The 26,896-nt window shown below is 43.1% G+C and overlaps 1 protein-coding gene across 15 annotated transcripts in view; it reads left to right on the forward strand.

The window, feature by feature from the left end:
- Positions 1-775: 775 nt before the first annotated feature.
- CLIP1 (CAP-Gly domain containing linker protein 1) overlaps positions 776-26,896 on the forward strand; it is a 116,528-nt gene continuing 90,407 nt past the window's right edge. For 11 of the 15 annotated variants that reach the window (XM_055549503.1, XM_055549510.1, XM_055549515.1 and 8 more), the window contains exon 1: positions 776-916. The gene's annotated coding sequence lies outside the window, so the exon portion shown is untranslated. Of the gene's footprint in view, positions 917-1,979; positions 2,000-5,203; positions 5,261-16,159; positions 16,245-26,896 lie in introns of those variants that run through there. The other 4 variants (XM_055549507.1, XM_055549504.1, XM_055549508.1 and 1 more) reach the window with 4 other exon arrangements.

Raw genomic sequence — 26,896 nt, forward strand, 5'->3', positions numbered from 1 at the left:
CTCCAGTTCCTTTCAAAAGCTTTTAAAGGAGATCCTCGTGAGGGGCAGGGGGACGGTAGGGGGACCAGGACCTTAACCAGGGCTTCAGTGCAAGCGGCTAGGACGAATAAAAGGCTTTTCTCAAAGTAATAGAGCAAGTGTCGTGCTTCTGTCTTTCCCTGGAGGGAAAGGGAGAGTAGAGACGGTCCTTCCCAAGCTTCACCTGCTGTAGGCAGCGCCTTTCAGCGTTTTCCCCAGGGATTCCTCATCCCGAGTCTTCCCTGGAGGGCAAGGAGGGCAGAAGAGGGTGCTTCTGAAACTTAGCCAGCTGTTGGCAGCTCCTCCTAGCTTGTTTCAAAGGGTTTCTCACCCTGGGGGTCTAGGAGGGGAAAAAAAATCAGCTCTAAACCAAACGGCTGTGTGATCAGGCTGAATGGATCTATCGGGTGTGGCTTGCAAATTCTGGGCACACTTTCAGAAAATGGGGAGCGAAGCGAGATGATGAGAAGCCCCTTGGTACAGGCCTCATGGGTTTCCCCGGTACCTTCCTCCCTGACCCGGTCCTCTTTGGGATCTGAGGGCGGGACGGCGGGCGCGCCAGGAGTTTGGGGGTTCGCCTCCAGCCGCGGCGGGTGCAGACAAAGAGGAGGTGGTGTGTGTGTGGGGGGGGGGGAGTTTGGGCCCGACGCGGGTTGCGGGGTGCCGGCCGCGGGGTTCGGGGCGCGGGGCTGGCCGCGGTGGGCGCGGCGGCGGAGCGCGCTGGGAGGAGCCGCCGCGGCGTCTTCTGCAGGCGGCGCGCGCCCTCCCGGCCCCGCGGCGGCGCGTCACGCTCTCCCCCGCCCGGAGCCGACGAGCCGGGAGGCGGGAGGCGGCGGCCGCGCGGCTGCTGCTGTTGCAGTGGGGCAGGTGGTGGCGACTGGCGGCGACCGAGGCGGCGGTGAGTGGGGCGCGGCGCGGGCCCTCTCCCCTTCCCCATCCCCTCCTCACCTTTCCCTTCCTCCCTGCCCGACCGGCTCCTGCCCGCCCGAATCGGGGCGGGCGGGACCGGGCCCGGCATCCAAGAGGGAGGACCGAGTCCCGCGCACCGGGCCATCCCCGTGGGGCCGCGGGCGGCCCCGGAGAGATGGCCCTGGAGGCCAGGGGTCCCTGGGGGTGCTCTCCCCGGAGCCAGAAAGTGGCCGGCCCTGTGAGCGCCGAGCCCGGCCTTCCCTTCCTCCGCCCGCCTCAAGATGGAGCTTGGACTCCTTGCCCCTGCGCCGCCCCAGGCGCCGCTCCCTCCCCGGCGCCCCTCTTCGCTCCCCTCAGTCCTGGGGCGGCGGGCCGGACCCCCGGGGGGCCGAGGCCCAGCGGGACCTGTTGCCCCGGCGGTCGCCTTAGCCTTCCTCGGGCCCGTGGCAGCGGTGCCCGCGAGCCGGCATGGAGGGCACCCTGGCCGTGGCCTCCGAGGCGGGCGCCGGCCGGCGGGCTGGCCTCGCTGGCCCGGGGCTCGGCCGGCCATGGCTTTTGTCCCCCACCCCACCCCCACGAATGGGACCGTGATTCTTGGAGAAGGTGGATGACAAGATTGACAGGGATTTCCGAAATAACACCGCTGCCCCGTAACCCGAACCTTCTGCCTCGTCAGGGGATTGGCTCCGGAGACAGATGACACTTGTTCAGAGGTTATTTTCAAAGCAGAGCCTCCTGATTCCCCTCCTTTGGAGGTCCTGTGCTTCAGAAATTGTGGTTTTTGATCCGCGGAGAAACCCTCAACTCCGCTGTTGCTCCACTTCATGTGGCTTTTCCATCTGGCAGGGACCGAGCACCACCCCCTTCCTCCCTTCCCAGCCCCACCTCTTTGGTATGAAGAAATTACACGTTAAGTCTGTAATCTTTAGTTACCTGTTTTTAGCAAAACCTGGGCGCCAATTAACGTGTTTAAAAAGGAGGGTGGAGGAAAATATATGCTGCCTTTTTTGGTTGTTGTTGGATTCAGCAGTCTTGCCTTCTTCCTGTTTCAGGTTAGGACAGTTCCTGGCCGGTAAGAGCTCAGGACTAGTGCTACTGCTGCTGCTTTTATGGTTGTGGTTCTGGCTGGTGTTTTTTTCTTTTCCCATTGATTACTACTGTTACCTATAATATGTACAAGTCCAGAGACCAGGTCTGTTAGGATTTGGGGTATAATAATAACCTTTTGCAAGAATCCTCAGGTATATGTTGCTCCTCGGTTTTGGGGCATTTTTCTCTGGAAATATTAACATTTATTGAGGGCTTCCTGTGGTCAAGCTCTGGGCAGGTCTTTTATGTGTTTTGTCTCAATTAACCTAGCCCAGTGATGGTGCTATTCAGTGCTATTATCCCATTTTACAGAAGAGGCATAGAAAGGTCAGGAACCGTGCTCAGGGTCACATAGCTGATAAGTGGTAGTGTCAGGATTTAAGCTCTGGTATTCTGAGTCCTGGTGCTTGGTAATTGGTATAGTGACTCTCCTGCAAGGAGCAAGTCTGCCTTCCTTAAAGCAAAGACAGTGGGTGATTACTTGGCCAAGGGCTGGTCCTGAGTTTCTGAGGTTCAGAGAAAGTGGTAAGGTACAGCTTAGGCTTCTCACTAGGCCTAGTTCAAAAGGATGAACAACAAACTGGGTGGACCCTGTGAAGTATTCTGTCTAAAGATAAAGATCGCCCATCCCTCTTTTTTTTCCCCTAACAATTGCTTAAGCACTTACTTGTGCTTCAGTGAGAGAGACATCAGCAGATCTGGTTTCTGTTCTTTATAAGTTTGGAATTTGGTGCTTTTCTCATTTACCTTAAAAAAATGTTTTTAACCTATTGTCAAACATTGAGTCTGTCCCATCCCTTGTGATCCGTAAATGCATATGAACTTAAGCAAGTAATGTTTGACTCTTGCTTTTAAGTTCTGTCTCTGTTGGCATTCCAAACCCAAATCATGGTGTGTAAGAGGGGGCTTGGTCCTCCTGTGCTCCACAAAAGGTAGGCACTTTTGAATTGGTCATATATTGGCTGCCTGTTCTTCATTATTTATTACAGATGTATTTCTGTTCTTCCCAGAGTCTGTGTGTATCTATCTCAAGCTATTTGTGTGTATGTGTGTATATATACATATGTATATGATACATATCTATATGTATATTTCAAGGACCTTGACTTTTGCTTTATAGTACCCTCTACAGAATTCTGCAGAGTGCCGTGTGTTCAGTCAATATTTATTATTCAGTTAATTGAAAATATGAGGTGCATAAATTTCAGGATGGTTTTTATTTTTTAATATTTATTTATTTGGCTATACCAGGTCTTAGTTGCAGCATGTGGGATCTGGTTCCCTGACCAGGGGTCGAACCTGGGTCCCCTCCATAGGGAGCACAGAATTTTAGCCACTGGACCACCAGGGAAGTCCCAGGACTGGTTTTATAGAAAAAGGCAAAACAAAACAAAACTGAAGGTAGTGTAGTAAAGTCATAGGAAGATGGCTTACTACTTGTTAACATTAAAAGAAAACTTTATGCAATGTTAACTAACACGAGCCTTTCACCTCGTTTATTTTTCCACTTTATCTGAATTATCAGCTTCTTTCTCCTCTTCCTTGTACAAATGACGTGGGAAGTCGATTGTTTTCTCTAATATAAAGAATGGACACTGTTGTAATCACTGCAAATCAGTAAGTTCTCTTTTTCAGTATTTTTTTGTAGTGTGTGGTAGTCTCCCCAGAAGGAGTTTGTGGGGCTGTGGTGCACCTGTATGTGGGCTGTACTGAGGTCTCATTTGGAATTCACTCAGCAGGTGTTTATTGAGCACCTACTGTGTGCCGGTTGCTGTTCTGGGTGCTGGTGATACAGCAGTAAATAAAAGGGAAAGCCCTGTTGTTGGAACTCCCTTCAGGTAGGGGAGGCAGACAGTAACCATGCTAATACAATTTATTGTATGTTGGAAAGTGATACATATTAAGACTAAATACTACAAGTTTTGGAGACAAGAGGTTGGGTAACAGAAATTCTAGATAGGGTGATGAGAGGAGACCTTGCTGAGAAAATGGCTTTTAAATAGAGATCTAGATGAAGTGAGGGAATGTTGATCCCCGAGGGAAGATCATTCCAGAGGAATCAGTTGCAAGGGTCCCGAGGCAGGAGCTTGGGAGGGGCCAGATAATTTAAGGTTGTAGTCCTTAAATATGTATTAAATACATATGTATTAAAATATTAATTTATTTTTAATATTTATCTTTGTTTACGTACATATTTGTCTGTGCTAGGTCTTTGTTACGGAATGTGGGATCTAGTTCGCTGACCAGGGATAGAACCAGGCCCCTGCTCTCCATTGGAAGCTTTGGAGTCTTAGCCATTGGACCACTCAGGAAGTCCCTAAAATATTTTAAAATAGTGAAAGATAAAGAATTTTGTGCCATGGTACTAGCGATTTTGTTGAAGAAAAAGTTGAAGATGTGGGGGAAGTAAAGCTTAAAGAATTTCACTAACTTGCCTTAAAGGCCACACAGCCAGTGAATAGAGAGCTAGAAATTGAACCTTAGTTTCTATTATTTTAAGCAATGCACAGACTATATTGGCAATGAAACCTTAAGTAAGTGGCTGGCAGAAAGGCCAGACCAGTACTTGATGTTCAGACTTGCTGTTAAGAATATACTTTCCTGTTTGTATGCAGGATTTTTGCTCAGCCCTGGGAGACCTTGTAACTGACATTTGCATATATTGCATTTTCCTGGAATTATGCTCCTGGCAGCAAAGCCTTCCTTTTTAGTCTTAAAAGATTCATGATTCAAAATCTGTGTTTGATATAAGCCTTTAAGTGTCTTCAATCTTAATGGGAAGGCAGTGACAGTATTAGTCTCAATATGAATTTTTTAGATGACTGTTAAGGGAGGTTCTAAACTCATATAGCATCTTATATATGTATTTTAATATACATAATGTATGTTTCCCATGTAAATGGAACTCAAGGAATCCATATGCTTTAAATCAGCACTTGAGTTACAATGCACTTTTAAGGGAAAACATATTGACTGATGGTACTGTATAAGAATTTCAAGAGTGACCTCTTCAGATTTCAAATCGGGAACAGAAGAGCCTTTTTTTTTTTTTTTTCCGGTGGGTTGGCAGATTGTAATTAACCATCCTTGAATTTGGCTAGGACATCTGGGTTAATATCCTGGCCCTGGCACCAAGTACCAAGGAATCTTGGCCACATTTAGTAAAGAGCTTTTTTTTTTTTTTCAGATCTCCATCTGGCACTTACAGAAAGACAGATTCCACGAGCACTAACTCAATGGGTGGGTCTGTTTTTTTGATTGTCTGTCTTATGGTGGTTCAGCAACTTAATCTTAAAAGTAGTCTTTGCAAAATCTGAGAAAAATAGTAGTCCTATTACAGAATCCCTATTGGGAACCCTTTCCTATATCTCTTTCCCTGGGGAAGTATACTCTCATCTGCTGCTTCTTAGGAATCCTAATGAGACTACAGACAGGCATTTCGCTGCCCTAATGTTTTATATAAGCATAAGGTCTAATATACTTCTGACTTGAATTAAGTGGTTTGGTATTTGTATTCTCTTTTGCTTACTTATGTCTAAGTATAGCTTGGATTAGATCCCAGTTTTAACTCTGCCCATTTTTTACACTTAAAATTGCCAAGTGCTTGTTTTACTGTATCTTTTCTGAAGTTAAAGGCCTGAAGATCCAGATGTTCAGGACGTGCAGATCATCCAAAATTTGGGTTTGATGTGAAACGGAAGGCAACTTTAATAGATTTTTTCCCCCCTCCCTGGTTCTACAGATCCCTAGTCAAGTAGAACACTAAAATATTTGGCATACTTTTTTACCCTGTCTTCTCAGGAAAGATGAGATATTAGGGAAATTTTCTTTAAAATATTTCAATCAAATCTTTTGATCTCCTGCCTTCTTTGTTTATCTGGTTTCCTCCATAGAATGATTTCTTACTGGAGACATTACATTCTAGTAACTTAAGGCAGGAAGGAAGATGCATAGACTCTACTTTTCCAGACTATAGAAAAATAAACTTTATAGGCAGGGTAATTTTATTTTAATTTTTTTTACAGCTTAAGTGAAAGAAAACTTTTTATCACTAAGTGTTTTTTCACACATGGGTGACTGGAAAAAAGTGTATTGCTAATTTCTGTTGTAAGGCATATGTGGCTTGCTTGAGTTTCGACATTGAGATTCTAGAATCAGCAAATTTAGATTTTTTAAAAAGTGTTTTCTAGTGAAGTGATTACTTTTTTGAGGTTCTCGGGTTTATTTTCGCCTTGCATACCAGTTTTAAAAGGACCTTTGCATTTTAATAACATATACTAGCCATCCTATAATATGTGATTTCAGTGTATAAGATATAAACACACATATTAAAAGACAGAGAAAAAAGCAAATTATCCATAATCCTACTGCCCAGAGAAAATTATTTCAGTGTTTTGGAGTATATCCTTCTAATCTTTTTCTTTATACTTAAAAAATGTCTTTATGGCTGGATCTGTATTTATATATAGACAGATTTTAATATTTTTATATATTTAGTTTTGGCTGTGCTGGGTCTTTGTTGCTGTGCGGGCTATTCTGTAGTTGTGCACAGGCGTCTCATTTTGGTGGCTTGTCTTGTTGTGGAGCACAGGCTCTAGGGTGCGTGGGCTCAGTGGTTGCAGCTCCCTGGGCTCTAGAGCACAGGCTCATTCGTTGTGACACAGGAGCTTACTTGCTCCTGAGCATGTGGGATCTTCCTGGATCAGGGATTGAACTCGTGTCTCCTGCATTAACAGGCACATTCTTTACCACTGAACCACCAGGGAAGCCCTGTATTTCTGTTTTGACGTAATTAAAAGCTTAATATTTTCACAGGAAATATTCTCAGTGCACCAACACGGGGGGAATCAGGACTACTTTTAAGTTTGAGGAACGTCCCTGGTGGTCCAGTGGTTAAGAATCCACCTTCCAATGCAGGGGATGAGGGTTCTGGCCCTGGTTGGGGAACTAAAATCCCACAAGCCTCATAGTGCTAAATTACTTAGCTATATGCATGCTTTTATATTGGTGTAAAGCACTTGCTTTCTCCAGTGAAGTTTGAACCTTGGGAATAAAGATTTAAGGGGAAAAAAAAAAAAAAGTTTGCGGTCCTGAATTTGCTTCAGCCCCAGCTCCGTGAATCTTGTGAAGTTGGACGGTTGCTTGACTTCTAGTCTCTCATTCTGTAAAGTGGGGGTAACACCTGCCCTGTTCACCTGATGGGGTTGCTGTCTTAATGTGGGGATTTGGTGATGATAATAGTGCTAAGGGAGTTACTGGCCCTTTCAAATACCAAAGAGGCCCAGGAAGACACAGGAAAGACCAGTCCTGCATCACTGATTGACTGTGAGTCACCTGGCATATTTTGCAAATGGCTGGAGAAGGAAATGGCAACCCACTCCAGTGTTATTGCCTGGAGAATCCCAGGGACAGGGGAGCCTGGTGGGCTGCCATTTCTGGGGTCGCACAGAGTCGGACACAACTGAAGTGACTTAGCAGCAGCAGCAGCAGATTTATTATAGTAAAGCTTTTCAGATGAATGTGACCAATCAAAAGTGTCCTGTGGGGTAGGAGAAAACCCCAGAAATACTGATTTATCAAAATCTCTTGAGAGCTGTGAGGACTCTGTGCTGGGTATAAGCAGCTGTCTCACCAGGTGAGGCAGCTAACAGTGGGCCAGTTAGAGGCTAAAGTGGAGGCGTGCTGGGGCCCTGGAAGACAGTCCATTTCACACAGCTTGTTGTTGTTTGGTCCCTAAATCATGTCCAACTCTTTTGTGACTCCATGGACTGTATGTAGCCTGCCAGGCTCCTCTGTCCTTGGGATTTTTCTGTGTGTGTGAGAGAGAGGATTAAGGAAGCTTCCAACCAGTCAGTCCTTAAGGAAATCAACCCTGAATATTCATTGGAAGGACTGATGCTGAAGCTCCAATACTTTGACCACCTGCTGTGAAGAACTGACTCATTGGAAGAGACCCTGATGCTGGGAAATATTGAGGGTAGGAGGAGAAGGGGGCAACAGGTTGAGATGGCTTCTTTGACTCAATGGACATGAGTTTGAGCAAACTCTGGGAGATAGTGAAGGACAGGGAAGCCTGGCGTGCTGCAGTCCGTGGGGTTGCAAAGAGTCAGACACGACTGAACGACTGAACAGTAACAACAAAGTGGGAAGTAGCTCTTGCGTTTGGCGTTGATGGAGATGGAGGGTCTCTAGGCAGGGATGGGTTAGAGAAGACTTTCTAGGCTGGATTGGATTGAACAAAGGCATAAAGGGTAGCCTGCTGAGATCATATCAGATCTACTGCTCTGTACTTTGAGGGCAGGTAATAGGAAATAAAACTAAGACATTTGGGTCTGCATCAAGGAGAGGCTTCCCTGCTCTGAGCAGGAGTCCCTTTTATTGGTCTGTAGGTCCATGGGGTCTAAATGAGGCAGACACGACTGAGCACAACATAGCAGCATTTTTGTAATCATTTCAGTTTTTTTTTTTTTTTTTTTTTTGCAAGTCTTTCTTATGATGATTGCTCAAAACTTATCTGGTTATAGGTGGTAAATAGGCAAACTTCTGGTTATTTGTTGTTGTTCAGTCACTCAGTCATGTCTGACTCTTTGTGACTCCATGAACTGCAGCACTCCAGGCTTCCCTGTCCTTTACCAACTCCTGGAGCTTGCTCAAACTCATGTCCATTGAGTTGTGATGCCATCCAACCATCTCATCCTCTGTCATCCCCTTCTCCTGCCTTCAGTCTTTCCCAGCATCAGGGTCTTTTCCAATGTCAATTCTTCGCATCAGGTGGCCAAAGTATTGGAGTTTTGGCTTTAGCGGCAGTCCTCCCAATGAATATTCAGGGTTTATTTCCCTTAGGATTGACTGGTCTTCTCCAGCAGCCAATCCCAGCTCTGTTATTACTTTGCTACTTTATTCACTTTATGTTAATGCTTTCTGGAAGATCTGGTTCAAACTGATAACCTCTAGAACTTAGTTTTCTCATCTGTCAACTGGGGATCAAAGGAATTTCAAATAGTCGTCATGACGATTAAATGAATTAATATCTGTAAAACAGTATCCGAACTCTTCTCTCCCCTTTGATCCCTTGTGTCTTCCTGCATGCCCATTCCTAAAGGAAGTCGGGGTTCAGCACCTCAGTTTTCTTCTCTCATGTAACTTGAATGGGGGAAAACCCACTTCTACTAGTCTGGGAAATGAAAACCTTATTTCCTGCCATGTATAGAAAATTACTTTGAGTCGGAGTGCCTTGCCACTGTCTAAGGGCACACTTTTAGACAACAGCTTGCACTGATGAACTTTAATATATGAGGAGCTAAGTATTTTGCATGGGGTAGGAACTCGTGCTTCTCGTGTCAGAACTTGTGCCTTGCCAAACCTCAGGCCCTTTTGTATGTTTGTCAGTTTGATTTCCCACTGTTTAACTCAAAGGAGTTTCTTTGTGAGATCTGATAGAACTTGCATGTGTCTGTGTGAAAGATTACCTACAAAGGTAAAAAATAACCAACAATGAAGTTGGGTTATTAAGATCCAAATGAAACCAATTCCTAGTTTCCATTGACAGTATCAGCGGTGGTTGTACGGGAAAACCGTCTTAGGGACATCTGAATAAATTTGAAATAGCCGAGTATCCTTCAGGATTGTGCAAACTGAAATTTGGTTATTTTCTCCATTCCCTCTAAAGACCTACAACTATTTTTTTTTTTTCCTTTGGCTCGCAGGATCTTAGTTCCCTGGCCAGGAATTGAAGCCGGGCCCCCATCAGTGAAAGCGTTGCGTCGTAACCACTGAACCGCCTGGGAATTCCCAGCCTGCAACTGTTAAAGTTGCTCATTTGCAAAGTAAAAGCAAGAAGGTTTTTATAAAGAGGGGGGAAAAACAACCCAGAGAGGAAGTCATTGGTTCTTCTGTTGTCTGTGTGCCCTTTTCCTGTTCAGAACAAGCAGTTGGTGAGCGTTTGCGTTTGGATTGGGCCACGTGTGACTGTTGAAGGGCAAGTGAAAAGTGTGCCAATTTTGATTCCTTTGTGAAGGCTGGAAAAGGAAATGAGTTTTAACCTGCCTTGAGATTGACTTACTCTTCTCATTGCTGTTTATAACAGACCAGAAAACTTTTATTCATCTGCATAGATGAAGGTCAGGAGTCTTTAAACTGGAGACTGGGGTTTAAGTCCTGGACCGTTAAGTAACTGTGACCTTGACAAGTGGTTTCATTTTTTAGAATTAGTTTCCTCCGTGGTAAAATGAGGAAGTTGAACTAGATTGCAGGTCTCTTCTAATTCTAAAATTTTATGATGCTATATTAAGCACATTTGCTCCTTTTTACACATTAGTATAATTGACTGCTGCCGACCTATTAAGTAAGTTCTTCTGGGAGATACTAACCAGGCCTAGTCATTTCAGTTCCTTATTTAAGATCTGTCTCTAAGCTGGCAGTATTAGAGTTGCAGAATTGTAGGAATTTTGTGAAAACTTGTATAAATGAGCAGAATAGCTCAAATTATTCAGCTCTTTGAAAAAAAAAATGTCCTTTGCAGATGGAGGAACTTTGGGAGACTGCTTATTTTCTGCTTATCTAAGTAACAGGAACAGAAAATAAATCTTTGTTCAAACTGAACCGTGCAGAGACACTCATAATTGCAGGCCGACACGTCATGGCTCAGCGTTCCGTCTTAGAAAAGTCATCGAATGTTCCAGCTCTCTTTGCTTTGCTTGGGTTTTGGCACCCTCCCCCTCCTTTCAAAAACAGCTGTAGACTTTGAAACTCTGGGTACAACTTGTATTTGGTACTATGTCATATATGCTTCAAAATTTAAACACATGTAATTTTCGAGCACAGAATAATTTTTCAAGGGGTTATGTCTCTCTATTGACATCCTTTTCTGACTTTTTTTGGCAAGCATCCTTAACTGAGTGTTGAATCATTTAACATTCTACTTCTGACTTTGATGGAAATATGTAAAACTTTCTGTTTATCTTCAGCATCCTACTGTGTGATATTCTCAAACCAACACTTAAGATTGGTAGACTGACTTTATAAATTGCTTGATAAGGGCTCTGCCAGTTAGAAATTGAAATTACAACTTCCGTGTAGCACTATTTGAATTAAGAGGCCAATTAATTTTCTGATCCTTCCCTGCTTGTGTCTGCCCTTGCATGTCTAAATGGGTTTTTCACATTGATCCTTTTAGGCAAACAGTGACTACACTATTTTCATCTGTACTTTATCCTTGGCTAGAGATGTGTAGTTTGTGTTTTTAACCTTTGTGTTAATTTTAAGGCTGTTGGAGTCTGGCCTGTTTAAAAAGTTATATATTGTGTGTGAAATATATATATATATATATATAAATACTTACCTAGATAAGTTTCAGTGAAAATGAATCTTTGTGGTCGTCCAGTACAATAAGGTGGTAAAAGGCTAAAGAAGACCCAGAATTATGCCTCCTGGGCTCTTCATAAACACCAGTATTTCCTCAAGGATTTCCAGCCCAGAGTAACCCATCGAGAGTTCTGTGGCATCTGGGTGGCTCTGTAGCCGTCGTCACTCTGGGTGGCAAGGGTTACTCAGGGGTTGGAAATCTTTGAGGAGAATAATTCTTTTGACAATGGAATTAAAAAAAAAGACATGTCTTTAATACCGGATAAATATTTGTTAAATAATCTACCGTGTGAGAGGCACATTGATCTGAAGTCAGCAAGTGAAGACAGTGAGGATCATGGTTTTTTGTTTTTTTTCTTTTTGACAAACCCCTTCCCCACCCCATGTGGGATCTTAGTCCTCTGACCAGGGATCGAACCCATGCCCCCTGCAGTGGGAATGCGGGTTGCCAGGGAAGTCCTGTGAGGACCATTTTTTGAGGAATAGCTGCTAGTGCATTTACTCAGATACATGTCTCCTGGGAGTTGGTATAAGTCAACCCTATAAAAACAAGGTGGTTAAGTTGGGAGATGTGGGACTGAGTGGAAGTACTGAAAAGCGGCATTACAGTTAAGTTGGTATTTTTTACATTTTAACTTCACTCCTGTCTCCCATGTCTCCTTTTCTCTGCTTTTAACTTGCATTATTGTTTTGTGTCATGCTTTATAATGATTTCTGAAAAGTATAAATTTAGCATTCCATGAGTATAAATTATTACCAGCTCCATCTTCAGCTTGTGGATTAACCATAAACTTATCAAAAGCAGTACCAAAGTAACTTGGATAAACTGTGAGAAAGGCATCAGGCAACTTTCAGTCCTTAGAAGGTTCTGTGTCTTTAGCCAGGTGATCTTTGGAGAATGCTCGTAATCTTCAGGCTAGACTGAGATGCTGCTTTTTCTAATTTATATGAGAAATTAAATACTGAATAGTAGTTTTCTCAATTTCAATTTTTACCTTGTATAGGGCTTCTTAGTTTAAGTCTTAGTCTCTTGCTGCTATGGATGTCTTAAGATGTTTCAGACTCTGTTCCGTGTCTCAGTATTTCATGGTATTCTCTTTCTTTTAATATTTATTTTGTTTATTATTTATCTGGCCATGCTGGGTCTTAGTTACAGCATTTGGGATCTTTGATCTTTGTTGTGGCAGGCGGGATCTTTAGCTGTGGCTTGCAAACTCTTAGTTGCGGCATGTGGGATCTAGTTCCTTGACCAGAACTCAAACCTGGGCCCCCTGCATTGGGAGCACAGAGTCTTAACCACTGGACCACCATGGAAGTCCCTTCATGGAATTCTCTAAGGTGTTTCCAGATGCTCTGGCCTCCTGAGCAAATACCAGATGCTGCCTCCCTGCCCCCCAGCCCCCACCTTTATCCATATTCCACGGCAGGACAGTCAGCTCTCTGGAAGATGGATTCTCTCGTTTTCTCTCATTCTACAAGGGAAAGTGGCAATCTTTCACGTCATGTGTATGTTTATTTTGGGGAGGGTTGTGTGACTTTTCCCCTGGCTGATCTTCCCCACTAGTCCCTAGGGTTGGAATGCTCTGGTGGAGGTGGTGGAATAAGAAACAGAGGGGCCATCTGGATCTCCGCCTCTCTCATCACCCAGCCTTAGCAGACTTACCTCTTGCTTTACCCTCTAAGCCAACCACTTAGCTGCTGCTAAAACCAGATGCCTCCAGTTCCCTGCTCACTCTTTATTCTAGTTTATCTCACTTGGTATTGCAGTGATGTGAAGCAGTGGCTCTTTGGTGGCTTGTGCCCTAAACTGTGTCTGGTGACATCACACACATTTTCTCTGTGTTCACGGGGCAAGCTTCCAGGAGGCCTGAACCTTAGGATGACCGCAGGTGGCTCCATGTCACTCATCACTGTTCCAGCACATTGAACACTTGCCAGATACTCTGTCCTGGAGGAGACGCGCCTCTCTTCATCCCACAAGACATGTTCTGTGTCTTCATTCAGTAGACTGACACATTTCCCCAGTGTTGATACTTGGGACAGTGCTTTTTCCTCTCTGAGTCTTACGTTTTAGCCACTGGACTATCTCTAAATCAAAGCCAACTTTACTAAAGTTCACCGGGGAAGAAATAACAGATGAGTAGGAGATGACAGTGAGGTCTCATCCTTTGTCCCTCTTTCTCTCCTATTAGTTTTCCCCTCCGGTCTCTGGTCCTGCTTTCCGCATGTTCTCACTCCACACTTCCCCGAGTCTGTGTCGGCTTCCTGCAGTCAGAATGCCAGAAGCAGCTGAGCGTGGAGCCGCCTCAGTAGAAAGATGCGTTCACTTGCCTCTTTGTACTTGAAACGCTGCCTCCTGCTCCGTCGCCCTTAAATCTGCCAGGCGCTACCTCTCAGGTTCCCTTCTTGTATCCTGAGACACACTTATTAAATTTTCATCTGTAACTCAGTCTCTGTTCTTTGCTTTGAGTATTGCGTGGGTGTGTTTTCAAACTGTGTTGAGCCATCAATTTTACTGGGCAGTGCCTCGTGCTGTAAGCAGGGCTTCTTCATGCATCATGTATCCCTGTCAAATAGATATTTTAAAGGTGCTCTTACTGGAAATGTTATTTTTTTTTTCATCTTTATCTTAAGAACAACTAAATTATTCACAGCTGTACATTCAAGAGCTTATCCATTTTTCCTTTCACAGTGTGTCGTAATGTGATTGTTGTTGCTGTTTTGTGCTAGTTGCTTAGTGGTGTCTGACTCTGCAACTCCATGGACTGTAGCCAGGCTCCTATATCCATGGGATTCTCCAGGCAAGAATACTGCAGTGAGTTGCCAGTCCCTTCTCCAGGGGATCTTCTGGACCCAGGGATCGAAGCCAGGTCTCCTATATTGCAGGCAGGCTCTTTACTATGTGATCTACCAGGGAAGCCTGTAATGTGGTAGGAAAGATGAATGTTGCATACCCAGGGGCACTCAGATGTCTGATTGGCAAATTCATTATCTATGTCAAGGGGAGAGTGTCCTTATAGTCTGCCTTACACATAGTTCTAGAGCCTCACTGCCCAGTACAGTAGCCATAAGCCATGTATGGCTGTTGCAAGTCCAAGTTGAGATCTGAGTAGAAAAATACATAATTCGACCATGGAATATTACTCAGCTGTAAAAAGGAAAAAAAATTGTCATTTGTAGAGATGTGGATGGACCGAGAGTCTTCATAATAAGTCAGAAAGAAAAAAACAAATACTATATATTATCACGTATATATGGAATCTAGAAAATTGGTACAAATGAACCTGTTTGCAGGGCAGGAATAGAGACAGAGACATAAGAATGAACTTGTGGACACAGAGGGGAAGGGGAGGGTGGGACAAATTGGAAAGTGGCATTGACACATATACACTACGGCGTGTAAAGTAGGCAGCTAGTGGGAGGCTGCTGTCCAGCACAGGGAGCTCAGCTCGGGGGCCTGTGATGACCTAGAGGGGTGGGGTGGGAGTGGGAGGGAGGCTCGACAGGGAGGGGACATATGTGTGCATATAGCTGATTCCCAGTGTAAAGCAATTGTCCTCCAATAATAAAACTTAAAAAAAGCACAATTGGATTTTGGCCTAATATAAAAAGAATGTAAAATAACTGATTAACAGTTTTATATTGATTACATTTGAAGTCATATTTTGCATATATTTGGTTAACAAAAATAGGTTATTAATTTCACCTTGTATTTAAAATTTTTAAATACAATGATTAGAAAGTTCAAAGTTACACATTTGCCTCACATTTTATTTCCGTTGCAAAGAGCGAGTATCTCTGTGTCCACAAAGGAAATCTAATTCAAGACTTCTAGCTCTTATACAGCATTCACTGGGGGTGGTAATTGAATCGTTTGCCCAAAGCCTCACTGGCCTACTTTTTGAAGGAGATCCCAGGGTTGGGAAACCCTCTAATGTTGTCTTCATCAAATGCTTAGAAGGTGAGATACAGGTTGCTTCAGGTTGAAAATCTCAGTATTGCATCATTTTAGGGGTTCTTCTTTCATTGAGTCAGTTCAGGACTTTTAAAAACTCTTACTGTGTATCAAGGACTTTTTTAGGCTCTTTGGATGCAGAGACCAGTTTCATCCCTGACCAGGAGAAACTTAGTCATCGCACAGTGTACAAACCAAACTGATTCATCATTCAGTTATAGAAGACTGCACGGTGGCTTGGGCAGTCCAGAGAAGGAGAGAGTGCAGGCCTCACAGTCAGAAGAGACCTTGAGAGGAGATGATGCATCTACTTTTATTCTTCTAGAGTCATTTCCTGTGTCCCCCGGAAGTCCTGGCATGAGGGGATGTGCCGTGCGGTGCAGTGGAATATGGGCCTTGGGTGCATAAACAGGCATGACTCTGCATTTGCCATATGAGGACTTTTACCTCATTTCAGCTGAGAGATGAGAACTGTTTCACTCGGCCAAGGCAAGCCCATCAGCTTACTGATTGGGTTTTGATATCCTTCTGTGAAGTTGAAAACACTTGACTTTCCTTGTTTTACTCAGAAATTGAAGAACATGTATAAATGAACTTCAGCTCTAATTGTGTTTTATGTATGTGCAGACATATCAGTGTGAATGAAACTGAAAGATGGAAAAAATTGAGTAACTTGCCTTTCCCTGGTATAAATACGAGTCAGTTTGGAAAATGACCAGAGTGTTGTGTAAGTGTTTTCAGTGGGTGAAGCAGGGGAGCTCAGGTTACACAGCGTCTCCCATGGTGGGGGTGGGGGGCAGCAAGTGACACAGCAGGCAGCAGACACTTACATAATCGTGACTTCAGAGGATGGGATTAGGCTGTGAATGAAGCTCCCAGTCTCCGGAACAGGATATTAGAACGCAGCCCTGTGAGTTTTTGTCTCTAGCTTGACTTGAAAATCAGCTTCAGGAACATCTTTTCTCTTGACTAGACTTTGCCTTATTCTCAGAACTTCTTTTCCCCTTCACTTCTAAGTGTATAGACTTTTAGCATTTTAGAATTAGACGGGTGCTCAGAAGTCTCAGTGTGCGGCCGCCTGCACCTATGATACTTAACCTGCCTGATGCTCCATCTCTTTCCCGGCACCCAGCAGGACTGAGCAGAAATCCAAGTGTCCAGGTGCCCACTCTGCTGTTGTGGGCGCTTTGTTTTTGGAGGCTCAAAACCTCCCTTGAAACTCCCTCTCCTGGCAGGTTAAATTCATTGCAAATTCTTCAACTCTTCCTTGGCCTCCCAGTAGAATTTCCAAATTTCGTAAATATAGTATTTTTGTTTTTCTGATGGGCTGTGAAGGGGCTAAAGGGAAGTGCAGGAGATCTGATTTGCCTCGGAGGATGCTGGAGAGCGAGAGGAGAGGCAGTGCTTTTCGGAGGCTGATCTTATCAGGTGTGGTTCTTTCTTCCCCGACTGCAGGGTACTCTGAACTCTGGCAAAATTGAAGTCACGGTAGCTTTCCTTTCACTTTTGAATCCTTGCCCTTTCACTTAGGGAGTTTGTATTTGAATCCAAAACAGTAGAACTACAAAAGGACAGACTTAGAAACTGATCTTATGTAATGAGTTATCTTCAGGATGCGGAGTTCCAGGAAGGGGTTAAGTGCTAGCTGAAGGTCATCCAGCTGGGACAGAATCCAGCTGTCTCATTTCCCAATCTAACCTTCTTCTCATACTTTTCTTTTTTTAGAGCCACATTTTTCTTTTCACATTGAAAAAAGAATAACAGTAAACAAAAACAAAACCTGCAAAGCAACAGCAAAAGAGGAAACAAGACCTTAGGAAATCAGATAAGAATTATGAAGATGATTATTCCTTTTCACTTGGACTTATACACTTGTTGTGGGAGACTGCTTGTTTTAAGGAACTTCTCATTTCTGTAAAGTGCTTAAGCTTTTTTCTTTAGGTTATGAAGGGGTGAAGAAGAATGTGGAGTTTGGATTTTACTAAAATATCTTCTATAATAAAAACTTTTTATTGTGGACAGTTTCATTCACATATGTAAACAAGTAGTCCCATCACCACCTAACTCTTGAACATTTATCAACTCACCATCAGTCTTATCTTACATACAATCACACTTGTGTTCTTTAAACATATTTCTGCTCTTGCCAGTAAAATGTCTTTTTGCTTTTAAAAAACACAGTACTTTAACTTGTCTTTCATGTGATCATGCTTTTTATAGTGTGAAGCATTTCTGTCTCAGGAGCTTATCCTCAAATTTATTTTGAGTTTACTTAGCTGAGATGTTTTTCAAGGTCTCAGCAGAGTTTTGATCTCTTTGTCACTTGGTAAGAAAAGCTAGCTGCTGTAACATACTCCACTAATTTTAATGACTTAAATGGATGGAAGTTTATTTTCAGTTATAGAAGAGTGGGGTAGGTATTTCATGGTGGGGGAATGAAGAAAAGTGATGCAGGGATTCAGGCTCCTTTGGTGTCCTCCACTGATGCTTTTGAAGTCGCCCTGCTCATCTGCATCAAGCCACTGGAAGGGCCAAGAGTGGAAAGATTTTATGGGGAAGGCCTAAAAGTATACTCGTAGCAGGCCCTGCTCTCCTTCCATTGGCTGGGACTCAGTCCCGCGGTCACACTGAGCTGCAGAGGGAGCTGGGAAATGTGGTCTGTGACTCCAGGAAGAGAAGGAAGTAGGCTTGGTAAACACCTAGCCTCTCTGCCTGGCTACCCACTTCGTATTGCTTACACTGGCCTGCTGTGCTGATTTCTTTTTCCTGCGCACACAGCACACTAGAGTCTGCTTCCTCACTCCCTGGCTGCAACCCATTTTCAGTTCAGTTGAGTTGCTCAATCGTGTCCGACTCTTTGCGACCCATTGGACTGTAGCACGCCAGGCTTCCCTGTCTATCACCAACTCCCAGAGTTTATTCAACCTCATGTCCATTGAGGCGGTGATGCCATCCAACCATTTCATCCTCTGTCATCCCCTTCTCCTCCCGCCTTCAATCTTTCCCAGCATCAGGATCTTTCCCAATGAATCAGCTCTTCGAATCAGGTGGCCAAAGTACTGGAGTTTCAGCTTCAGCATCAGTCCTTCCAATGAATATTCAGGACTGATTTCCTTTAGGATGGACTGGTTGGATCTCCTTGCTGTTCAAGGGACTGTCAAGAGTCTTCTCCAACAGCATAGTTCAAAAGCATCAGTTCTTTGGCGCTCAGCTTTCTTTATAGTCCAGCTGTCACATCCATACATGACCACTGGAAAAACCACAGCTTTGACTAGACGGACCTTTGTTGGCAAAGTAGTGTGTGCTTTTTAATATGCTGTCTAGGTTGGATATAACTTTTCTTTCAAGGCGGGCCTTAGGAAATGGGCCTTAGGAAGCAGCCCATTTTACTGTGACTCAAAAAAAGTCATTAAAAATCTTTTTCCTGGAACTTCCCTGGTGGTCCAGTGGTTAAGACTCCGCACTTCCAGTGCAGAGGGTGTGGGTTCAATCTCTGTTTGAGGAACTAAGATCCCACTTGCTGTGTGTCTTGGCCAAAAAAACAAAAAAATATTGTTTTTTCTGCTTAAGTAATTATATCTGTTCATTAAATAAAATTTGAGAAATCCAAGAAAATCCAAAGGAGGTATAAAAAATTATATTTGTTCATTAAATAAAATTTGAGAAACCCAAGAAAATACAAAAAAGGTATTAAAACTACCAGTAATCCCATCACCCGGAGATAATGATTATTAATCCTTTGTTACATTTCCCTCCAATTTAAGAATCTTTAACCACTTAGAAATAACAATAAAATGTCACTAGCTCTTTCTTTGTTCTGGGTTGCAAATTCCAGAACTCCTGGGGTGGTGGGGAACCACAACAATGACAACAATCTGGCAATTTTGGCTTTTTTAGCAAAGAAACACTGTGCAGAACTTTGTGGTGAGGCTTTGTATTTCTGGCATTTTCTTTTCTTTTTTTTTTTAAATCTTGTTTATATTAAGGGCTTCTCTGGTGGCTCAGATGGTAAAGAATCTGCCTGCGATGTGGGAGACCCGGGTTCGATTCCTGGGTCAGGAAAATACCCTAGGGAAATTATTTTTTAAAATAATTTTATTTGTTTAGAAATTTTTGGCTGAGCTGGGTCTTCATTGCTGCCCACAAGCTTTCTCTAGTTGCGGCAGGCGTGATCCACCCTTCCTTGCGGTGCACGGGCTTCTTACTGTGTGGCTTCTCTTGTTGCGGGGCACAGGCTCCAGTGCACTGGCTTGGTTGTTGTGGCATGTGGGCTTAGTTGACATGTGGAAGGACATGTGGAATCTTGACATGTGGAATCTTCCTGGACCAGGGATCAGACCCATGCACCCTGCACTGACAAGCGGATTCTTACTCACTGCACCACCAGGGAAGCCCTGGTGAAATCAACCTCCAGCTTACACATCAGAACCCTCCATCAATATAAATAAATATTGGACTTGGTGAAGTTAGTGATGTAGTGGAGTGGCGAGACCAAGATGACATTTTAAGTTCATGATTTACTTCTTCCTCGGTTTTCAGAATTCTTAAACATAGCTTAATTTCCCAGGAGAGAATAATAAGAGGAAGTGTTTGAAACTGAACCAAAATAACAACTTGCAAACTTGAAGTATATAAAAATATGTGCCTGGTAGTGAGCTAAATCCTTAACTTAGGGGATGTGCTGTTCTCTGCTCACCTGCATTGCCTGTGCTGGTCTGTAGTGGAGAACGAGTTGCTTAATTTTCACAGGATGATAATTTCTTGGGAGAAGTTTACGTTTTTTTGAATTATCAGCTCCAGATTCAGGGCTACAGAACCTTCTGGTTTTCCTTTAACGTGGTGAGGTGGCATCCTAGAGGCTGACCAGCGTCAGAGTTCCTGTTTGTGATGTCAGCATCATGACCTCACAGTCAGGATTGCTCAAAATATTTGCCCAGCTCCTGCTGGGATATGAGTGGAGGCATGGCCCGATTCTGCAGACATCTTGAGGTATCGGTTTGTCTCTTTTTGCTGGATTTGTGTTGACTTTTCTACAACTTGAGTAGATTAAAAAGTAAAGACGTTGACATTGGGCCCTATTTTATTGAAAAAGAGTGTATAATGTTTAAGAAGATCACCGTTTTAAAAGCACTTCTGGCAGGACATTTGAAAACAAAACGCAATAGAAGAGCAGAAATATTTTAACTGTGTGGATGGGTATGTGGTTCACCAGTGGCTCTGTTTGCTATGAAATTTGCTGTCTGTTTTCCCATTCCCTGCAAATAAACATAACAATTTTTGTTCTGTGGAAATATATCTATAGCACCAGCCAAGTAATAGTTTGAAATGATTAGACTTGTTTGTTAGTGGTATAAATTATTTATGACCTGGAGGCCTGAATTCTGATATATCACAATCAAGAAGTTTTCATCATTTGGTTTTGAATGTATCGCTTTGCTCTTTGAACATGTTTTAGTTGGAGTTGGAAGAAAAGGTGTTGGTCCACATAGATACCCAGAAATCTAGTCTCTGAGGGTTAATACATAATAGAATTTTCTAAAGAATGTCTTTCTTTAAACAGACAAAAACTTTAGGAAACTGTGTTCCTGTGTGTTGGGTGTTAAGCACTTGATAAATTAACCCCTCCTATTTTTTTTAAATTGTCTTTTTTTGTTGTTGTTGCACCCCAGGAATCGAACCTGTGCCCCCTACAGTGGGAGCTCAGAGTCTTAACCACTGGACCTCCAAGGAAGCCCCTCCCACAGCTATTTTTTATTTAAGTAGATATTGGACCCTTTCTCTAAGTTTGGTTCCATGAGTTTGAATTGAAAGATCACGTGGCCAAAATTCTGTTGCTGTTGTCATTTTTCTCCCTGCAAAGCATGTCCGTATCTGAGAGACTCAACATTCCAGTTTCTGGATTAGACCTCTTTTTAAAGCATTGTTGTCTGTGTTCTCTACTTTTTCCCCTCTGTAACGGTCACATGGCCCTATTTTCCTAAACACATACGACCTAGAGTCTCAAAACACTTACTCTTTGAGACTAGGAGCCCTTTCTTAGCTTCACTTGGTGTGTTCCCTTCCAAATGTGCTGGATGAGCCTCTTGGACTGGGATGTCTTTAACACAACTTTTTATTTTTTAATTATTTGACTGCTGAATCTTAGTTGTGGCACGTGGGATCTAGTTCCCTAATCAGGGATCGAGCCCCACCCTTCTGCATTGGAAACACAGAGTCTCAACCACTGGACCACTAGGGAAGTCCCAAGACAACTTTTTGAAATGAGTCGTCCTGTACATGTAGGTTGTAGACCCCCAAAATCACCAGTTTGAAGTCAGTTTTATCTATGGGTACAATATGGAACCCCTGTTTAACTGCTCTAGGTCAGTGTTCACGGTTGTAAACATTTCTGTGCTTTCAGCATGTATTCTAACGTAGGGAGAACTGAATCTTTAACTTTTGAATTTTTGTTTGCTTTGCAAGACCTCTTTCATGGAAGGGTTAACTGGGATGGAGTCTGAATGGTAGTGGGTGTTTGCAGATGGGTACAGGGGGGTGATCCCAGAGGGTCTTTTTTAAAAAGATTTATTTATTTATTTTTACTTACTTATGGCTGTGCTGGGTCTTCATTTCTGTGTGCAGGCCTCCTCCAGTTGCAGAAAGCAGGAGCTACTCTCGTTGGTGTGCGGGCTTCGCATTGCCGTGGCTTCTCGTGCTGCAGAGCATGCACTCTAGGCACATGGGCTTTGGTAGCTGGGGCGTGTGGACTCAGCAGTCGTGGTGCATGGACCCAGCCGTCCCACTACATGTGGGGTCTTCCCAAACCAGGGATCGAACCCATGTCCCCTGCCTTGACAGGTGGATTCTGTACCACTGAGCCACCAGGGAAGCCCCCAGAGGCATCTTGAAATGGCACTGTGGCAGTTTGCTGGGGCGGTTGGAGCAGTACCAGCTCTGTGTGTCTTGTATTAAGTATTAGATGGCAGTAGAGTCACCTTTAAACTTAGGCTTCATTACTGGGTCTTTTTTTTTTTTCTTTCCCTTTCAAAGTCCTGATAACTAACCCACTGTCCTTACTATAGTAAAAAAAAAATTTTATCTGGATGTTTTCAATATTCTTACGTTTACGAGGCAGGTGATAGGTGATTGCTTATTGCTTACTAAAAGGAAGAACTACAGCAATTCTTTCTGTGTTTGGAGAAGGCTATAGCTAGAACTGTATCTTTAATCTCTGAAAACTTGCAAACTTGCTTGTTTAGAATGGGAGACTGATTTGTATGTAATTTCCTGTCCAGTAATGTGCAGTGAGAGAGATTCTATTTGAGAGGAAAGTGGGGTGCTTGGATTCTTAGAAATAGTAATAGCTGGTATTTGAGATGCTTTCTATGTCCTGGCTTTGTTTTCATCTCGTGAAACTTCCCCAGTTGCTGATATTTTCCAGTATCTAACACACTAGACAAATGGATAGGAATCCTTGACTTCATAGAGGGTAGAAGACATTTCTTTTTTATTGGGTGGAAGAATAGCCCTTCTTTCTGAAATCCCACCTTTAGGTAAAGCTGACATTCTCAAGAAATACAATACTACACTTCTTTTGTAGAAATTCCAAAGAGGCTAGGTCTTGTAAGGTTATTTGCTTCCCTGAAATAAATATCTTGTCCTTTTGTATTTGGTATCTAGATCAGATCTTGGAGTTAATCACAAACACAGGTTATTAACCTAGTTCAAAAATTTTTGCTTATTTCAGGCCTGGCTTTTTTGTCTTCTTAAAATAAACCTGTAGGTTACACAGAAACAAAACAAAACTGTTCTTCTGGTGTTGATGTTTGACAACAATGATTCCTGTTTTTAGGTGGAAATGTAAACCTTTCGGTGAGGAGGGAGGAGCAAGGGACTCTGCAGCTGAGCTGCCTGTGTCCTGGGGCCCTTGCCGCATAGTTGGTTCTCTCTTCTCTGTCTGGCGTTTGAGAAGCATACAAGCAAAATAGTAGCTATTGTTAACTGTTCAGAAGTGAGCTGTTAAGTTCTAGAGACAAACATTTTACAAATGGTTTTTGGCTTGAAAATATATTAGAACTGTGGCATCATTCAGTGGTATAAATAAAAGGTTCTGGGGGTTGGTGTGTGGTATGTGTTGCAATATTATAGTTTGGAAAATGGGATAATAAAATAATGTGACAGACTTAAAAATAAATGAAAAAAAATACACCAGAACTTCAGTTGTTTCATCTAGGGAGGCGTTGTTCACTAATTATAGTGATAAGCCGTTCATAAACCCTTTTTGGAACTCTTGGAATTGGCCTATGTGCCTTGGATACATTTTTGCTCTGTTCAGTAATTGCACATCATTATATTTTTGAGGTTTTTGGGTTCAAGTTTTGGAAACAGCTAGTAGTAATTTTAAGAGCCAAGTCCAATGAAGAGTATTGAGCCATTGAGATGGTTAGTCGCTATTGCCTTGGGTCACTATTAAGGTGCAACTTAAAAACTGTCTCTGAAGTTATTTCTAAATGAAGAGTTAAAAATATTTTTGACCAAAGCAGTATTATTCAAATAAACTTAGTGTTTCCTCAGGTGGTTACTTTGAAGGACACTATTTGTCACATAGATGGTCCTTGGATGGAGGTGGTTCTACAACAGTGCCAATAGAACTTACATGGTGCTGGAAATTATTCTGTATGTTGCATTGAGGCTGTTGAGTACTTGAAATGTGGCTAGTGTGACAGAGGAACTGAATTTTTAACTTGATTTCATTTTAAAAGAATTTAAACAGTGCAGGTGGCTAGTGGCTACTGTATTGGATAGTACAGACCTAGAATATTTAGCTTCCTGCTAGACTTATAAACTAGGGTGAGCAGCTTATGGTAAGAAACCAAAAGTTATCAAGCCACAGTAGCTTGTGAAATATCTGATCCCCCTCCCCTCTTGCAGTGTGTAGAGTAGTAAAGTCTGGAATTTGTCATTTGTATTCAGTGATACTAATCTTTATAGCCTCTCCCAAGTTTATCCTGGCTAAGGTATTATCCGAAGGGTTTTAGAAGAGAAGCTTTCTTTGTGTTTGCAGTTTAATCATTGTCTTTTGATGCTCATGGTTCTTCCCTGCTGGTTAAGACCTGTCTCAGCAGCCAGCCCCGATCTGTTACCAGCACCCATGGCTGGAATGAATGAAAATTCGACTTGTCCCTGGAAAAGAGGTTGCCAACTGTCAGTTAAAATCTTTGCTTGGTAATGGTGGTTAGGTTAAGATAATGAAAGGAACAAATGAAATAAATGTAAGGCCTGAAGGGAAACTGTAGACATCTTTTCGTTTTGGACCAGTCCAGTCAGTTCAGTTCAGTTCAGTCGCTCAGTAGTGTCTGACTCTTTGCGACCCCATGAATCACAGCACGCCAGGCCTCCCTGTCCATCACCAACTCCCAGAGTTCACTCAAACTCATGTCCATCGAGTCAGTGATGGCATCCAGCCATCTCATCCTCTGTTATCCCCTTCTCCTCCTGCCCCCGATCCCTCCCAGCATCAGGGTCTTTTCCAATGAGTCAACTCTTTGCATCAGGTGGCCAAAGTATTACAGTTTCAGCTTCAGCATCAGTCCTTCCAATGAACACCCAGGACTGATCTCCTTTAGGATGGACTGGTTGGATCTCCTTGCAGTCCAAGGGACTCTCAAGAGTCTTCTCCAACACCACAGTTCAAAAGCATCAATTCTTCGGCACTCAGCTTTATTCACAGTCCAACTCTCACATCCATACATGACCACTGGAAAAACCATAGCCTTGACTAGATGGACCTTTGTTGGCAAAGTAATGTCTCTGCTTTTCAATATGCTGTCTTGGTTGGTCATAACTTTCCTTCCAAGGAGTAAGCGTCTTTTAATTTCATGGCTGCAATCACCATCTGTAATGATTTTGGAGCCCCCCAAAATAAAGTCTGACACTGTTTCCACTGTTTCCCCATCTATTTCCCATGAATGATGGGACCAGATGCCATGATCTTAGTTTTCTGAATGTTGAGCTTTAAGCCAACTTTTTCACTCTCTTTCACTTTCATGAAGAGGCTTTTTAGTTCCTCTTCACTTTCTGCCATAAGGGTGGTGTCATCTGCATATCTGAGGTTATTGATATTTCTCCCGGCAATCTTGATTCCAGCTTGTGCTTCCTCCAGCCCAACGTTTCTCATGATGTACTCTGCATTTAAGTTAAATAAGCAGGGTGACAATATACAGCCTTGACGTACTCCTTTTCCTATTTGGAACCAGTCTGTTTCATGTCCAGTTCTAACTGTTGCTTCCTGACCTGCATACAGATTTCTCAAGAGGCAGGTCAGGTGGTCTGGTATTCCCATCTCTTTCAGAATTTCCCACAGTTTATTGTGATCCACACAGTCAAAGGCTTTGGCATAGTCAATAAAGCAGAAATAGATGTTTTTCTGGAACTCTCTTTCTTTTTCGATGATCCAGCGGATGTTGGCAATTTGATCTCTGGTTCCTCTGCCTTTTCTAAAACCAGCTTGAACATCTGGAAGTTCACGATTCACGTATTGCTGAAGCCTGGCTTGGAGAATTTTGAGCATACTTTACTAGTGTGTGATATGAGTGCAATTGTGCGGTAGTTTGAGCATTCTTTGGCATTGCCTTTCTTTGGGATTGAAATGAAAACTGACCTTTTCCAGTCCTGTGGCCACTGCTGAGTTTTCCAAATTTGCTGGCATATTGAGTGCAGCACTTTCACAGCATCATCTTTCAGGATTTGAAATAGCTCCACTGGAATTCCATCACCTCCACTAGCTTTGTTCGTAGTGATGCTTTCTAAGGCCCACTTGACTTCACATTCCAGGATGTCTGGCTCTAGGTCAGTGATCACACCATCGCGATTACCTGGGTCGTGAAGCTCTTTTTTGTACAATTCTTCTGTGTATTCTTGCCACCTCTTCTTAATATCTTCTGCTTCTGTTAGGTCCATACCATTTCTGTCCTTTATGGAGCCCATCTTTGCATGAAATGTTCCCTTGGTATCTCTAATTTTCTTGAAGAGATCTCTAGTCTTTCCCAAAGATCTTTAATCTTTGGACCAGTAGATTAAAAAAAGAGAATCCCCCTGCCCTACCCTGCCACACCGCGTGGCTTGTGGGGGTCTTAGTTCCCCAACCAGGGACTGAACCCAGGCCACAGCAGTGAAATCTCTGAGTCCTAACCACTGGATCACCAAGGAATTCCCTCTAAAACTCAAGTCTCTTTCCTATTTAACTCTCTAAATTGATTTCTTACAAGAATCTTCTAATGTTTGCCATACTGAGCATCTTATTCACATGCTCCATACCTTTCTTCCTCCCTCGTTTCTTTTCTGAAATTTTTTCTCTCTGCCTTAAAAAAAAAAAAAAAAAAAAAATTCTGACTCCCAACATCTGTCCAACACTGTTGCTGACCACCACCCCCTCAAATTCTGCCTTGTCCCTGAAGTCTTTTCTTTCTGCCTCAGTCCACTCCACCTTTGCATCTTCTAAGACACTTTCAGGACCATCACATCCCATAGTTTGGTATTTCTCATGAGTGGCATTTTATTTTTAATTATTGTATATTTGTGGGT

This window comes from Bubalus kerabau, chromosome 16 (genome assembly GCF_029407905.1).
Source record: "Bubalus kerabau isolate K-KA32 ecotype Philippines breed swamp buffalo chromosome 16, PCC_UOA_SB_1v2, whole genome shotgun sequence".
Taxonomy (NCBI): Eukaryota; Metazoa; Chordata; class Mammalia; order Artiodactyla; family Bovidae; genus Bubalus; species Bubalus kerabau.